Raw genomic sequence first — 15096 nt, forward strand, 5'->3', positions numbered from 1 at the left:
CTCTAGAATGATACAGATCTTGAGTAAATAAAGTAAGCTGGTTGTCTTTGTGAAAGATACATCCATTAAAACGCTGGTGGCACAAGGACTAGAAAGGGTAAGGATGAAGTTACAATAATCTATTTTAGCGTTAATACTGGACTACCCATGATGTTACAAAACCTCAGACTTAATCTTTGTTTCTATAAAATTTCAATGTGTTCTTTAAAAATCAGAGAAAATACATATACATACAGAATAGATTACAACCTGTTTCCTACCACGTGGGTTTTAGTTTTTCGTAATCATTTATTTGGGCAATTCTCCCTACAAATCTCTGTCTAAATTATTGGCTACTAACTTTTCTGAACTTCATTTTCCTACTGTGTAAAACATAATTGTATAAAATAATAAGTTCATATAAAAATAAATTATATTAAAAAATTAAAAAGAATAAATTATATACATGTAGTTGATATAAAATTCCTTAGCACAATCCCCAATCTTCTTTTTCTTCCTCTTTCTTTTCCTTCTTTCTTTATTCTGATCTTTCGTTTCTTCTTCTTGTTTTCATACTGTTCTTTCCTGTCAGAGATTTACCATTATTCTGTCAAATGACTTTACCATATAGAATTCAATACATAATTTTTAAAAGAAGCATCTGAAAACAGAGAAAAGCGTGGACTCAACAAATGAAATGCAGAGCACATACTCTGTGTAAGGAGATTAATTAGATTCCCTCTTCATTTAATATAACAAAATAATTTCCAAACAATTTAAAGAGTTAAATGCAAAAGAGTGGAATATTTTTAAATATTTAAATGACTGCAAATTATTGCAATATTTGATAGTAAGAAGGAAGACTGAAAAAGCCTTCTGAGCAGGATTGCCATTAAAACTTGCAAAATGTTTATGCAGATTTTTGACTGCAGAGAAGTATGCATGCTCAGTTATTTCGGACACCAGTCTTTAGAAGTTCTTCCTCCCACATTTGAAAGTTTCCCAAGTTGTTTGCATTCAAACTCTTCTTCTAAAATGGCAGTTTATCCAGAATTGTTCACAGTCTCATTCAAAATAGTTAATTCAAGGCCTTGATTCAGAAGATCTGCTTCATTCATATAGCCAAAAATATCTTCCAAGGATTCTATGAATAAATCTCTCTTTCATAAGTGTTCTGAAATGGGCTTTCCCTTCGCTCACATAAAAGCAAAAAATTTGCCTGAAGTCCCATGAAGTACTCTAAGTATCTTCGCCCCCTCTCCACCCCGGGAAACCAATCAAATTATGTATTATAGAGAAAAACTTAACATTAGATTTCTTTTCTTTTCTTTTCTTTCTTTATTTATTTTGACAAAAGTTTGTGTATAAGCAGTAACTTAAGGCCCTAGCTTTGATAAGCCTCATCAAGCTTCATGACCTTAAACACTAATTCCACCAGGACTATTCCAGAGATTTTGGCAACTGAAAATACTTATAAATGAAATAAGAAATCAGGGTGAATTAGCTTCCTTCTTTACCAACACATGAGCACTCTACTGCTGTCAAGAACTAAAGTTGTTCCACATGTGTGCAAAGGAGTAGAATTTTTCTGCCAGGAGAAGTTTAGTTTGGTAAGAGATATTTTCCATAATTCAAAGATTTCAACAACCTATGCAATTTTCTTTTTTTTTTTTAAAGGAAATAAAATAAATTTTATTTTCTTAATTTACTTAGGGGAGGTAAGGAAATGCTCAGATCAGTCTTCACTTTAGAAGAGGAGTATCATACCTTAAATTTTTTGCAGTTTTTGTTTGTTTGGTTGTTTGTTGTTGGCCGGGACTGGGTTTGAACCCACCACCTCTGGCATATGAGGCTGGCACCCTACTTCTTTGAGCCACAGGCGCCTCCCAATCATACCTTAAATTTTTGCACTAAGCCTTGGTGTGTGCCACACCTTCTGGGGGCAAGGCATGATTGCAAGAGGGCCTTTTTTTTTTTTTTGATGAACAGAACAGTATTTTATTTTTTTGAGACAGTCTCACTATGTTGTCCTTGGTAGTACGCTATGGTGTCACAGCTCACAGCAACCTCAAACTTTTGAGCTCAAGCGATTCTCTTGCCTCAGCCTCCCAAGTATCTACAGGTGCCCGCCACAATGCCTGGCTATTTTTTGTTGGACTTGCCATTGTTGTTTTAGCAGGCCTGGGCTGGGGTTTGAACCCGCCAGCTTCTGTGTATGTGGCTGGCATCCTAGAACCTATGCAATTTTCAAAAGGCCCTCTTGATAGATCTAAGCTAGGAACCTAACTGCTCTGGGAACCAACTATAGTTTTATCCAGTTGTGTATTAATCTCGGGTAGTTTGGCTGCTAATTTTAAAAGGATGTCATTGATTCTGAACAGGAATAGAAGAACTGATGCAGATTTCTTTATTCTGACCAAAGTCAAAAACTGTTCCAAAATTTCTAGGGCGTGTGGTTTCAATAAACCTCGATATTCATTCGTTTTGGCTTTCAATGTGACAAAAAATCCAATAGGCTGTTTCAAGATCCAACTTCATGTTGCAGCTGTTTGAATTTCAGTATACTTCAAGATCTTCACATCCAGGTTTAATTTCACAGAAAACATTTAAACTGCTTCTTTTTTTTTTTTTTTTAGATAGAAGAAAGTAAAACAATTTTTTAGGGCTATGAGCTTCTCTTGCTAAAAACTTGCCTTGTGAAAAACCACCATTTTTATGTACCAATATACCAAATTATGATTAAAGTGGAAAATGCACAATTTTTCTAACTAAAGACGTACTTGTTATTAACAAAAATAATAATCACAGTCCTAATGGTAGGTTAAGTTTTTACTGATTTTTAACATTGGGCTCATATACCAGCCATTGATAGAGGCAATGCTAGTGATTCTACATTCTCTAGTCATGAAGAGTATAATCACAAGCCTTCGTTATACCTTCATTTGTTTATTCTGAGATGTTTAACAGTTGTACAATTTTATGTAGACCAGGAGACTTCTTATTCATGGTGGTTGAGAATCTTTCAACTATCTGCCATTGCACTTGCTTGTAAATAGGTGTAACCATCGGGTTTTACTTCTAGACTCTGAGACCCAAATAGCATTCATTGAACATTATTCTCGTATCTGATGCAAAGCTTAGAAGAAGCTCAGAGTCAAAGTTTCAATAAATGTTTGAGATGTCAAAATGAATCTTGGTGCCAAAAAAAGAGGCCATGAGGGCTTCTGAAATAATCATCCTGGCAGTTTGCTTTTTCATTTCTTCACTTCTCTTGAAAACTAAAAAAAAAAAAAAAATGCATAGTAAATAAAAATAAACAAAAATAAGCACATATTCAGTGAAATTAGGATACATAGGAAACTTGTAAATGCCATTAGTGTTTTGAAAAGCACTGGGTTGCTCTGTCTCCCCTCCTCTCTCTGTCTCTCTCGGTCTCTCCTCTCTCCCCCTTTCCCTTTCCTCTCTCTCTCTTTCCCCCCCCCCCTCCTTTTCTCTCCTTCTTGGAGCATCCCTCCCTCGCCAATAAAAACCTTTCCTTAAAAAAAAAAAAAGAAAAAGAAAAAGAAAAAAAGAAAAGCACTGGGTTAGCTGAAACATGCCACTTGCACAGTTCTCACAGGAAGAGAAGTTGGGGCAAGGAGAAAACAGATAGGAAGGATGTGGTGACTGGAAGGCAGAGTTCAAAAATAATTTCTCCAGATATTTTTCACTTCCAGAAATAGGACCCCACTCTAAGCGGAAACTACAGTGATAAGAGCAGAAATTGTACCAGGTTTAAGGGCTGCAGAAAGCAGAATGAGAAAGGGCAGATCTCAGACCACACCATTGAAATAATGTGGAAGTACCATAAATGAATGCACAGCTTAAAATTCAGGGGCTGTGTCCTTTAGTAACTGCAACTGGCGTTGGAATCAACAACTACAAGTGAATCGTAGAAGAGCAGAGTTCTAAGAAAGTTTGATTTAAAAATGGAGAGCAGGGGGTAATTACACAGAGACACCTTTTTAAAAGAGGAGTTTATTCCTATGGCAGCCAATATAGGTAACAATATTCCAACAAAAATATCTCCTTAGCCAGAGCCACCAGTTCATCAGGTATAATTTTATCTTCTCTGTGATGGCAGGTGATAGATTTGGCAAATGTTTTGCTTTTATAAAATGTGGGCTGCCATTTCCCCCACCACTAATAATTTCCTGTTTCTAGTTTGCAACAGCTTGTTTTGTTTTGCTTTGACTTTTTTTGTTTGTTTTGTTTTTTCCATTCTTTTAGTCTCTGCCAACAGATCCCCTGTATTTCTCAAGCTTCCATCTGCTGTCCAGTTCCAGAGTCACTGTCACATATTTCTGGTTTTATTACAGCCATGCTATACCTCCAGGTAACAAATTTTCTAGCAGTTATCTAATATTGCATAACAGCCCGGTAATTAAATGGATTAAAACAGTGATTTAATGTTTCTTATAATTTTGTGGATTGGTTGGGCAATACTTCTACTACCTCATCTGGGCTCACATAAGTGGCTGACTGAGACTCTACTTTTACTTGTGATCATTCATTCTTAAGAAATTTAAAGTAACCTCCTTCATATGGTGACGGCAACATTCCCAGAGGGCGAGTCCCCATGGATATGTGCTTATCAAGTTTCTATGCTTGTTGCATTTGCTGATGTCCTATTGGCCAAAGCAAGTCACATGCATGTGTCATTAGAAAAGTAAGCCAAGGAACTTGAAACTTGCACAGTTGAATTAGAAAGGACGCTGTGGACTGTGTTTCTTGGAAGTGAAATAATGAACCATAGCACATAACACATCTTCTTGGTGTTTCTTGGAAGTGAAATAATGAACCATAACACAGTCTTTCCCAAAACTTTTGTAGTGACCATGTAACTAAGCCAAGAGTCATTAATGAATGGGACTAGAGAAAGGTGTGGATATCAGGATGCAGGATTAGTTGGGAATCATTAGACAAAAATAAGCCCCATGAATAATAAAAATTGAAATAAAAAAATGATAAATAGAGAAATTAGGGAAAATGTGATAGCTTTAGAATATAGGCAAAAAAGAATAAAGAAAATTGTAAAAACAAAACAAAACATATTATAGATATGTAATATAATTAATACAATTTTCTGAAGTAAAAGAAAAATCAGTTTACATATTGAAAAGTCACTAAGAGAAAATGGATTAACAATCATTAACACTAAGACATATTTAGATAAAAATGAAATAAAAATATTTTTATTTAGAGGAAAGATGAATGTAAGGTAAGATAAAGAATACAACAGAAAAGATGTTTTTTTTTAAAGGCTATTTTAGGCAATCAAACCAAAAGATTAAGCTACACGTGGTTGGGGAGGCCATCTGGCCTCATTACCTAGGACTAAGCCCAGTTTATGCCTGTTATTGTAAACTAAACATAAATAGTGACTTCCTTCACTCTCAAAAGGTGGTTTGGATAAAAGTATATGGTTACTGTTCGTTTTAAGGAAAAGATAGTATGATTTCTAACAGTCTTCTTGATACAAATATTTAATGTCAGCGGAAAAGAGAGTCAAGATACTTAATACAATCAAACTTTTCTTCAAATTTAAATTTTAAAATAGATTTGACCCAGGGAATTCTTTTTTTTTTTTTTTTTGTAGAGACAGAGTCTCACTTTATGGCCCTCGGTAGAGTGCCGTGGCCTCACACAACTCACAGCAACCTCCAACTCCTGGGCTTAAGTGATTCTCTTGCCTCAGCCTCCCGAGTAGCTGGGACTACAGGCACCCGCCACAACGCCCGGCTATTTTTTGGTTGCAGTTTGGCCGGGGCTAGGTTTGAACCCGTCACCCTCGGTATATGGGGCCGGCGCCTTACCAACTGAGCCACAGGCACTGCCATAACTGTGTCTCTTCTAATATTTTAATGAAGAGAAGACATCTTCCTGAGGATATTAATGAAAAATCAACTCTCATCAAAAGAAAGATTTCAGGGGAAACTTCAGCAAAAGGACTTGCAGTGACCATTGAATATGCACGCATAGCTGTGATGAAGTTGAACAAAAATGTATCAAAATTGAATATGTGACATGTTCTGGTAGAGCAGAAATGAAAAAGTAATGATATAGGGGAGGATAAAAAGAAAATACATAATGTAGAATAAGATCAACATTAATGACCTTAATTACTTAATTATTTTAATTCTTAAAAAAGAAAATATGTAATGTAGAATAAGATTTACCTATGCCTCATCTTAAAATGAAAGGATATAGTTTCATGTAGATAAACAGTAAAAGTTTAAGCCAACTTATCAATACAGGGAAAGGACAAAAAAAGATAATTTTATGGATTAAATTTAGATAGTGGGGGGAAAAAACGATGAGAGATGGGTGAAAGGTAACACATGCGTAGTCAAAGGCTATTCATAGTATGGAGTTAGTGGACACTGCCAAAAAAGGAAAGGAAAAGAGTATTACATAAATATATTTTAAAGGTAACCACTATAATCTAAAACAATAACCTTTGTAAATGTCACAATTACTACTTAAAATACAAAGAAAACATACTCTTAATAAATATAAAAACAATAAGATAATATGAAATTAAAAGTAAACATACCTGTCATATTAATAAATATAAAAGAGCCTAAGTCACTTAATTAAAGGAAAAGGATTTATATATAGAATTGAAAAGCAAAAGTCAACTCTAATATATATGAGAAACACTTAGAACAAAGTGACTGCAAAGAACCAGAAGAGATAAAAGAAAAGGGAAAGTGGGGTAAAGATACACCAGGTCAATGCAAACACACAGAAACCAGGAGTCACGATGTTAATTTCAGAAAGATCAAATTTAGGTCAAAAAACAATATCTGACATAAAGAAGAACAGTTCATAATTTTCAGGGTATAATACAATAAGTATAAGACAGTTATAAACACCTATGAATCAAAAACTAGCAATTTTTATAAATCATAAATCATGGTAAAATCAAGAATAAACTTAAAAATAATCAAAGACTTCTATTTACTACTCTCAGACTAAGATAGAATAAATGGACAAAAAACACTCTTAAGGATATAGGATATCCTAACAACATAAGCAAGAAAATGTATGTTGAATTCATTATTATCGCAATAATAATATGCCCATGTGATATTAAAAAATATGTTTCTGTATTTCTATAAAGTGTCTATAAATTTAAAAATGAATATTATAGAAAATGCCACATTTCTCATACTAATGTGATAAAACTAGACAAGATAATAAATTATTGAAAATACCTAGGGTTACTTAATTTTTTAGAAATATTCTTGCTTTAAATTGTTTTTTCAGAGTTTCCTGAAAACAATATTCCAACCTATGGGACGGAGTTAAAACAGAGCTCAGAGGAAAATTCATAGTCCTAAATATTTATATTTACACAAAAGAAAGAATCAAATAAATTAAACACCTGAATAGATTTTTAAAAGTTCACATATTTAATATTTTATACCTTTTGAACTTTGAGTATCATTTTTTAAATTAAATCATAGCTGTGTACATTAATGCAATTTTGGGGTACAATGTGCTGGTTTTAAATACAATTTGAAATGCTTTCATCAAACTGGTTAACATAGCCTTCACCTCATTTTCTTAGTTATTATGTTAAGACATTTATATTCTACACTTAGTAGATTTAACATGTAACCTTGTAAAATGCATCATAGATATGGTCCCACCTGAGTATCATTTTTAATGAAATATGACTGGTTAGGAATTCTCAGAATCGATCAGAATAGACTGATCTAAATTGGGCCTGGGGAATTTTAGGTGAAGGCTAAAATATTGAAAATACTGCATGTCTGTTTTATCCTGTCTTTGGAGGAACTCACTAGAATTATTTCAAAAACTCCCCAATACTCACATTTATAATTAATGTCCTGCTTTTGCATTAGACTCGAATAATTCCTGGGAAAGTCAAGTTCTTAAACTTTAATACAGCAAATCAAATACTGCATTTGGGGATAATCATGAAAATAGCTGAATGTTATCAGTGTTTCTATGTGTCTTGTACATTAGGTAGGCTTTTAATGTGGGAAAATATTTAGTTAAAAAACATTTTTTTTCATTTTTCATAAATCATAAATCTTCAGTGTATCTACTTGGAGCACTCTGAAAGTAATCAAGACATGACAGAAAGTTATTGGTAAATGTAATATGTTTTAGTTTAAATCATTCTGGAAAAGCAAATTGTCCTCCATACCCGCCACGCTGTTCCTTGTGCGTGCTGCTGCTCTGTCAGTGGCCCCAGGCTCTTCCCCATAGTTCCTTCCTCTGATTATTTACACCATACCCCCTTTTAAAGAACTAGACAAATCTTTCTTTTTGCAGGGAACTTTTCCAGACTATTTGAGGATATATGGATAGGTTTATTCCCTGACCTTCTATGCTTCATAATCTTTATCCTACATTCTGCCATTTTATTCCATGCCATTATTTTCTATGTTTTATATTCTGCAATGTAAAACACTAGCCTTTTATGTCCGTCAAAATAAGCATTATATATACACGCGTAGTAGGCAGTCAGACAGTGACGTGGAGATTTCATAACTGCAGAGGATCTTTTTTGCGAATGGTTGCCTGTGGTGTCTGAGGATCCCCCGGGAACAGTTATTTCACTGGGTCATAGAGTGCATCCTCGGTTTGCTTCACATGAAACTCCCATGATGCTGGGGAGTGTAACACATTATTTCCTCTTGTTGGTTCATTTCTTCCCTTACAGGAAGGGTGACTGGGAGTTTTGCAGTATCGTTATTTGTTGACTGGGAGATTTTCATATATGGTGCAGAGAGAAAAGAATAGTCTGTGAAAATTAGAAAAAGTACAAAAAAGGAATGTAGAGAGATATTAATGATAGTCTTCATCAATTAAAAAATTTTCCACCTTTTACATATAGTTCTACAAATGTTTTTATCTTTTCTCCTTATGAACATGAACATTGTTTATAGAAAAGAAACATATCCAAAGATTATATACCTATCACAGTATCTGATACAGCCTTAGAAATAAAGACATTTATAAGACATGACTGTGGCAAGACGTTTTTCATTATTTCTATTTTATTCTATCATATTAAAAGTTTAGTTTTTCCTGCTAAATAGCAGTATGTTATTAATTAATTTTAATGTAAGTAAAATATTAATATTTTACAATTTAAAACAGAGGAAAATACAAATTATAACAAAATTAAGAATAGCAAGATCTGGGGAGGGAGACAAGATGGCGGACTGAAGCCAGCTTTCAACAGAGGCTCCTGTCCAGAAGGAGAGTTAAGGGACAGGAATTTAGTAAGTATCCTGGTGGACTTGAGCCTCACCAGGAGAGAAGGTTGAAGAACGCACATCAACATCGCTGAGGCAAGCTGTGATCACAAGGACGCAAACAAAAGGTACAAAATCCACCACCAAGCGGACGGGAGTCCCCCTCCCCCATGAGACCGGCTCAAGAGCCCCACAATTGAACAAGCGGGAAGAAATTAAAGGCCCTCCCACTACACTCCAGGGAGAGACCTTCTAAAAACTGGACCTACCTCCCCTACTGGGGTGCCATGGCGTTCTCCTGCCAGGCATAAAACTGAATAAAACTTCGGGAATCCTTTGCCGGCAACCCTGAATCCCCGGCGCTCCCCTCCCGCCCACTGAGGTCTGGAGGCCTGTCCCCCAGGAGTTCGGATCCTTGGGTGATTTCTCAAGGGGAGTGGACAGTCCCTGAGTTGCGACTGGTCAGCATTGACTCTGAGGCGCACGAGTGAGGAGAGGGCACCGGGCTGAAGGGGAGTCACGCCTTGGCGGCACTTCCCTGCGGTGCAGTGCAGCAACCCTCCCCGGGCACAAGACTGAATAAGACTCTAGCTTTCCTGCTGAGAGTTGAGAGCCCCTACTCTCACTCGGGGTCTGAGGGCCCATCCCCCAGGAGTTCGGATCCTTGGGTGATTTCTCGAGGGGAGTGCACAGTGCCTGAGCTGCGTCAGGTCAGCGCTGACTCTGGGACACGTGAGCGAGGAGAGGGCACTCTGCTGAGGGGAAATCAAGCCTTGGCGGCACTTCCCTGCAGTGCAGTGCAGGAGCACTCCCTGGGCCGTAGTGTTGTGTAAAACTGAATGAAACTCTAGATTCCCCCCCCTACTCCCAGTCGGGGTCTGGGGGCCCATCCCCCAAGAGTTCTGATTCTTGGGGGATCTCTTGAGGGGTGTGGACCCAGCACAAACTGCGGCCGCTCAGTGCTGACTCTGGGGCATGGGACAGAGGAGAAAAGGGTCGCCTGAGTGCCCACACCAGAGCAGCAGTTCCCTGGAGGTAGATCAACAGCCGTTTTTTCTTTAACGGCAGAACGCTCACTTCTGGATATTCTGAGGCCACACCCCCTGTCTCCCTGGGCAACCAGAGGAGGCCACCGGTGAGCGGGGGATTTCCTGACACGGCTCACAAACCCGGGAAGCTTCCAGGGCGGGCCGACCCAGAGAGGTGTTCTGACGCAAATCTCCAGCAGCAAAGACGTTTGAACTCAAAACAGCCCGTCTTCTGTAGGCGATTTCAACAGGAACAGAGACAGAACCCCGCAAAGTTGTCTGTTCTGTTCTGTTCTGTTCTGTTCTGTTCTGTTAGCAGCATCCATCAGGTACGGGGCTAAGCCTGAGTGAACACCTCCTTCCCATCACCTGCATCAAACACTCAAAGATGTCAGGCCCCATCTCCTCCTGCTAGATAGCGGCAGTCTGCAGGGGCCTGGCAGACTTCCTTGCGATTCAGGCAGGTGCAAACCCCTGGAGTGTCTGTTCACTGCAGGCAACTGGGTTAGCCATCTGCAGAGATACCAGTGACTGGGTCCGACGGAGGGGCAAAGTGGGGAAGGAGACGTCAACCTTCCTAGACTGCTCTGTTTGCTGGGTGGCTCCTCCTGACTCCACGCTGCACTGGGGTGAGCCGTGTCAGAGGAGTCACCAGGCCCCTGTGATCCAGTTCCCAGAGACCTCTTGAACTCTCCCAACCGAGACAAGTGCCGATTGAGACAGTTGATTTGGACCTTTTGAACTGGGTAATAGACTGAGGACTTTTCAGGCAGTGCCCTGGGTGTGCGATTGTAGGAAGGTTTGATTCTCCTTTTCCAACTGGGGCCAGAGGTGGGCAGGCGGGGTGACTTAATTGCTGATTTTTCCACACAGCTGAGACTTCAAGACAGAGTAGAAGTTGCAATAAGATCGAACAGAAACCAGCTGAAAACAAGACAGAACCACTTTGCTCCACCACACCAGACAGGGCCCCAGTTTCTCAGGTCACAACACTGTATGGGCCCTCGATAAAACCCCAGGGGAAAAACCAAAGGGAGTAAAATAACCATGGGGCGGAATCAGCGGAAAAACTCTGGTAACATGAATAACCAAAATAGATCAACCCCCCCAAGAAAAGATACGGCAGATGTGATTGAAGATCCCATTCATAAACAACTGGCTGAGATGTCAGAAATCGAATTCAGAATTTGGATTGCAGACAAGATTAATAAAATGGAATTAGGAATTCGAGGAGAAATTCAAAAATTGTCTCAAGAATTTAACGAATTTAAAGACAAAACCACCAAAGACTTAGACACACTGAAGCAAGAACTTACAGCCCTCAAAGATATGAAAAATACAGTAGAATCCCTCAGTAACAGAATGGAGCAAGCAGAAGAAAGGATTTCTGAAATTGAAGATAAAGTCTTCAAACGCTCCCAATCTCTCAAAGAGGAAGAGAAATGGAGAGCAAAAACAGATCACTCACTCAGAGAACTCTCAGATAATTCGAAAAAAAAAGCAACATAAGGATTATAGGAATTTCTGAGAACGATGAAGTCGCCTCCGAGGGCACAGAGGCCCTTCTGCATGAAATTATGAAAGAAAATTTTCCAGACATGCCTAGAGAATCTGAAATTCAGATAGCAGACAGCTTCAGAACCCCAGCACGATTCAACCCCAATAAGTCATCCCCCAGACATATCATAATCAGCTTCACTAAAGTTAACATGAAAGAGAAGATTCTCAAAGCAGCCCGGCGAAAGAAAACTATAACGTACAAAGGTAAGAATATTAGAATAACTGCAGATCTCTCTGCTGAAACTTTTCAAGCCAGAAGAGGCTGGTCATCAACTTTTAATCTCCTAAAGCAAAAAAACTTTCAACCCAGGATCTTGTATCCAGCTAAACTGAGTTTCATCTATGATGGAGAAATTAAATACTTCAATGACATTCATATGTTGAAAAAATTTGCCATAAGTAAACCAGCTCTTCAGGATGTTCTCAGACCTATCCTCCACAATGACCAACCCAATCCTATACCACAAAAGTAAACTCACTCAGAAACTTTGGATCAAACTCCAACTTCCACACTGGCAAAAGGATTAAAAATGTCCACTGGACCTTTGAAAAACTCGATACCCAAAATTCCACCAGACTTATCAGTACTCTCCATCAATGTGAATGGCTTAAACTGTCCTCTAAAGAGGCATAGGTTAGCTGACTGGATACAAAAACTCAAGCCAGATATTTGTTGCATACAAGAGTCACATCTCAACTTAAAAGACAAATACAGACTCAGGGTGAAAGGATGGTCATCCATATTTCAGGCAAATGGTAATCAGAAAAAAGCAGGTGTTGCAATTTTATTTGCAGATACAGTAGGCTTTAAACCATCAAAAGTAAGGAAGGACAAGAATGGTCACTTCATATTTGTTAAGGGTAATACTCAATATGACGAGATCTCAATTATTAATATCTATGCACCCAACCAGAATGCACCTCAATTTATAAGAGAAACTCTAACAGACATGAGTAACTTGATTTCCTCCAGCTCCATAATCATCGGAGATTTCAACACTCCCTTGGCAGTGTTGGATCGATCCTCCAGAAAGAAGCTGAGCAAAGAAATCTTAGATTTAAACCTAACCATCCAATATTTAGATTTAGCAGACATCTACAGAACATTTCATCCCAACAAAACTGAATACACATACTTCTCATCAGCCCACGGAACTTACTCCAAAATTGACCACATTTTAGGTCACAAGTCTAACCTCAGTAAATTTAAAGGAATAGAAATTATTCCATGCATGTTCTCGGACCATCATGGAATAAAACTTGAATTGAGTAACAACAGGAATCTGCATACCCATACAAAAACATGGAAGTTAAATAACCTTATGCTGAATGATAGCTGGGTCAGAGATGAGATTAAGAAAGAAATCGCCAATTTTTTGGAACAAAACGACAATGAAGACACAAACTATCAGAACCTTTGGGACACTGCAAAGGCAGTTCTAAGAGGGAAATTTATAGCACTGCAAGCCTTCCTCAAGAGAACGGAAAGAGAGGAAGTTAACAACTTAATGGGACATCTCATGCAACTGGAAAAGGAAGAACATTCCAACCCCAAACCCAGTAGAAGAAAAGAAATAACCAAAATTAGAGCAGAATTAAATGAAATTGAAAACAAAAGAACAATACAACAGATCAATAAATCAAAAAGCTGGTTTTTTTAAAAGGTCAATAAAATAGATAAACCTCTGGCCAACCTAATCAGGAAAAAAAGAGTAAAATCTCTAATATCATCAATCAGAAACAACAAAGACGAAATAACCACAGACTCATCAGAAATCCAAAAAATCCTTAATGAATATTACAAGAAACTTTATTCTCAGAAATATGAAAATCTGAAGGAAATAGACCGATACTTGGAAGCACGCCACCTTCCAAGACTTAACCAGAATCAAGTGGAAATGTTGAACAGACCCATATCAAGTTCAGAAATAGCATCAACTATACAAAACCTCCCTAAAAAGAAAAGCCCGGGACCAGATGGTTTCACGTCAGAATTCTACCAAACCTTTAAAGAGGAATTAGTACCTATATTACTCAACCTGTTCCAAAATGTAGAAAAAGAAGGAAGACTACCCAACACGTTCTATGAAGCAAACATCACCCTGATCCCCAAACCAGGAAAAGACCCAACAAGAAAAGAAAATTATAGACCAATATCACTAATGAATATAGATGCAAAAATATTCAACAAGATCCTAACAAACAGAATCCAGCAACACATCAAACAAATTATACATCATGACCAAGTTGGTTTTATCCCAGGGTCTCAAGGCTGGTTCAATATACGTAAATCTATAAATGTAATTCAGCACATAAACAAATTAAAAAACAAAGACCATATGATTCTCTCAATTGATGCAGAAAAAGCTTTTGATAATATCCAGCATCCCTCATGATCAGAACACTCAAGAAAATTGGTCTAGAAGGGACTTGTCTTAAACTGATAGAGGCTATCTACAGCAAACCCACAGACAATATCATATTGAATGGAGTTAAATTGGAATCATTTCCACTCAGATCAGGAACCAGACAAGGCTGCCCATTGTCTCCATTGCTTTTCAACATTGTAATGGAAGTTTTAGCCACCGCAATTAGGGAAGAAAAGGCGATCAAGGGTATCCATATAGGGTCAGAAGAGATCAAACTCTTGCTCTTCGCAGATGATATGATTGTGTATCTGGAAAACACTAGGGACTCTACTTCAAAACTCCTAGAAGTGATCAAGGAATACAGCAGCGTCTCAGGTTACAAAATCAACATTCATAAATCGGTAGCCTTTATATACACCAACAACAGTCAAATTGAAAACGCAGTTAAGGACTCTATCCCATTCACAGTAGTGCCAAAGAAGATGAAATATTTGGCAATTTACCTAACAAAAGACGTGAAAGATCTCTATAAAGAGAACTATGAAACTCTAAGAAAAGAAATAGCTGAAAATGTTAACAAATGGAAAAACATACCATGCTAATGGCTGGGAAGAATCAACATTATCAAAATGTCCATACTACCCAAAGCAATATATAATTTCAACGCACTCCCTATTAAAGCTCCACTGTCATATTTTAAAGATCTTGAAGAAACATTACTTCGTTTTATATGGAATCAGAAAAAACCTCGAATAGCCAAGACATTACTCAGAAATAAAAACAAAACAGGAGGAATCACACTACCAGACCTCAGACTTTACTACAAATCGATAGTGATCAAAACAGCATGGTATTGGCACAAAAACAGAGAAGTAGATATCT

This window comes from Nycticebus coucang, chromosome 4, assembly GCF_027406575.1.
Source record: "Nycticebus coucang isolate mNycCou1 chromosome 4, mNycCou1.pri, whole genome shotgun sequence".
NCBI classification, from domain to species: domain Eukaryota; kingdom Metazoa; phylum Chordata; class Mammalia; order Primates; family Lorisidae; genus Nycticebus; species Nycticebus coucang.